Source organism: Mandrillus leucophaeus, unplaced genomic scaffold (assembly GCF_000951045.1).
Source record: "Mandrillus leucophaeus isolate KB7577 unplaced genomic scaffold, Mleu.le_1.0 Scaffold64, whole genome shotgun sequence".
NCBI classification, from domain to species: domain Eukaryota; kingdom Metazoa; phylum Chordata; class Mammalia; order Primates; family Cercopithecidae; genus Mandrillus; species Mandrillus leucophaeus.
In genome coordinates this window covers 6623731-6626744 of record NW_012106919.1, presented here as the reverse complement: position 1 = coordinate 6626744, position 3014 = coordinate 6623731, and the positions used below count along the sequence as shown (strand labels likewise).

The following is a 3014-nucleotide window of genomic DNA, read 5'->3' as shown; positions in this document are numbered from 1 at the left end:
GGGCGGATCACGAGGTCAGGGGATCAAGACCATCCTGGCTAACATGGCGAAACCCCGTCTCTACTTAAAAAAAAAAATACAAAAAATTAGCTGGGCGTGGTGGCGGGCGCCTGCAGTGCTATCTACTTGGGAAGCTGAGGCAGGCGAATGGCGTGAACCCGGCAGGTGGAGCTTGCAGTTAGCCAAGACGCGCCCTGCACTCCAGTGTGGGTGACAGAGCGAGACTCCCTCTCAAAAAAAAAAAAAAAAGAAAAAAGAACTGTGTTGGACCCTAGCAGACCACATTTTACCAAAGCACCAAGAATCCACAAATCTGAGAGACCCAGACTTCATACATACTTACTTTTGCCATATGAAAGTGTGGAAATAACGTGGATACTGGAGTTAGTCTGATCTGTGGATGTATTCCAGCTCTCCACTTCCTAGCTGGGTGACCTCAAGGAAGTTACTTAACCTCTCTGTGTCTTCATTACCTTATCAGTAAATTGGGCATTAGTAATAGTAGCACCCAGGTCACAGGGCTGTTATAAAGACTAAGTGAGTTAATACAAGTAAAGAGCTCAGAGCAGCGTCTTGTAAATAGTTAGCACTTTATGTGTTAATTACTCTCAAATTATTCCCTCCAATGTTTTTGCAGAAAACAGAGACTTGGAGGGAGGGAGAGGAATGGCAAGTCCAACAATAGCAGCTGGACTTAAGGACATTTTGTGTCTGGAATCTTTTGAGATTTCAATGGATTCAGATATCCTCTTTCTAATCCTTGTGCTGTGAGGTGTGGGAAATCCTCTGCCACCTGAGGTGGTGAACTAGATGAACCCTAAGGCCTTCCCCATTCAAACTCAATGTTCAAAGTATGGTCTTCCAACCAGCAGCATCCATATCACCTGGGAACTATTAGAAATGCAAATTTTCATTCCCCCCATCCTGCAAAGACTCAGAAATTCTGGGGGCAGGGCCTGGTAATCTGTGGTGTAACAAGACCTCCAGGTGATTGTCTGTATTAGCAGCCTCTCTGTGTTCCGTGATTCCTCCAGAAAAGCACAAGGATTTAATGCAGACTGATATAAATTTCACCTGGGATCCTTTATCATTGCACATTCTTCTTTAAGAACTCTGCTACAGAGCCGCAGATGGGTCTCGATGAAAACAAAGGAAAACCCATGAAGTTTCTACAGGTAAGAAACCCAGGCTACATTTCTCTCCGTATGCGCTTTTCACAATCCCAAACCATCCGCCTGCAATGCTTCTGATTTCCTGTCACATCACTTCAGATGTGTTCCCGCTGCTGCCAGCACAGGGATCATGGGAGAGAGGGCAGGCAGGTTTCCTCCTTCTTTTTCTGCAATTTAAAATGAAAAATGTCATAGATAAAAACCATGAAAGATTTGAGAGACAGAGAGTGCATCCATAAAATGTAGGAATTGTCTCTTGTAGCTCCCCGCCTTGCCTCCTCATTGTGTTTTGTTGGCACCTCCACCCCCAGAATGGCCATTTCATACCTCTCTTCCCTCTTCAATCCTCTTACAATCCCCATCCCTTCTCCCCAGCCCAGCCTCAGATGATTATCTTGCTCTACCCCTCACTGAGAAAAGAGAAACCAGCAGACAGGTACTCCTTCATCTTTTCACATCCAAAACTACCTGCTACACTCACCGGGCGCCCTTTTTCTCTGCCTCCCCTCCTGGTGCCAGAGGATTTGCTCAGCTCCTATCAAAGGTCAGCCCCTCTGTGCTCTGGATCCATCTCATCTCCCAGCTCACAAACACCTCCTCCAGCCGACATCATCAATCTCTCCTCTACACCTCTATTATCCCCATCAGCGTGCAACCCGTGTATCAGGATTTTCTGTCTTTAAAGAAAACCCTGTCTCGGTCCCACAACCTCTCCAGCTACCCACCCCATCTCTCTTTTTTTCCTTTTCAGCACTTGTTGCTAGTGTTGCCTGGAGTGAGTGTGCATCCTGGTTTGGTGGCATTGCAAAAGGAGAGTGAGGTAGAGGTTTCAAGCACAGGTTGGAGCCCGGTTGTCTGGGTCCATCCAACTCTGCAGTGAGCCGAGTCACACTTTCTAACTGTGTGACCTTGAACAATTTAGTTATCCTCTCTGTGCCTGGATTCCTCATCTGTAAAATGGGGATAATATTAGAATCTACATCATAAGATTGTAATAGGAATTAGATGAGCTAAGACATAAAGCGCTTAGCAACATATTCTTATTTCCTTTTCAACTTACTCTAGATGGATTTTGTCCCCACTATACCTAGATACTGTTCCTGTCAATGCCTCTCATCACCTCCACATGGCCGAGTCTAATGTTCTCACCTCTGTTCTTATCTTGTCTTCACTTCAGCATTCAACACAGATGTCCCCACCACCTCCCTGAAGCTCTTTCTTTTGGTTTCCATGACACTGCACTCCCCTGATCTGCTGCTCTCCCCCTCACTCCTGACATCGGCTGGTCTCTCAGCCTCCGTTTCTCTATATGTAGTTGCTGGTGGCAGCTTTTCTCCTCTGCTGCCCCCACGACTCAAAGCCACCAAGCTCTGCAGTCAGGTACAAGGACATACCCTTTCATCCGTTTCCTATATTTGGTGATTGACCCTACCTTTTGCCAAAAGACCTAAGTGTTCAGGAACAGAATATAACAGTATGGGAACAATTATCCTTTAAAGTGGTTGGCAGAAGCTTCATAAAGTCTTATGAGGCATGATAGGGTAAGTCACGTAATAGCAAGTACTGTGTGGGAGGGAACTGGAGGAGCCCCAGGCATAAGCCCTTAAAGCTTGAGATAAGTTTTCCAGACAGGTCCTGGTGGAAAGCCCTGAGGCAGGAGAGATTTGGACGAGGGAGGCAAGAAGCTGAGATTTGATTTCACTTCTGCTCATGCATGGAAACTGCCTTCTAGCCTCTTCCTTCTTTCTTCCATTTGTTGAAGAGAGACCAAATATTAATGCTTTTCTGCAGCCAAGAGAGAAGCAGCCAGATTTGATAGGAAAGTCATGGTGTCATTTTATT

The 3014-nt window shown here is 45.9% G+C and overlaps 1 protein-coding gene across 4 annotated transcripts in view; it reads left to right on the top strand.

The window, feature by feature from the left end:
• VTCN1 (V-set domain containing T cell activation inhibitor 1) overlaps positions 1-3014 on the top strand; it is a 93039-nt gene that overhangs the window by 6459 nt on the left and 83566 nt on the right. Inside the window, exon 1 of one of the 4 annotated variants that reach the window (XM_012000848.1) lies at positions 957-1175. The exons of the other annotated variants lie outside the window; for them this stretch is intronic. The gene's annotated coding sequence lies outside the window, so the exon portion shown is untranslated. Of the gene's footprint in view, positions 1-956; positions 1176-3014 lie in introns of those variants that run through there. 4 annotated transcript variants of the gene reach the window in all.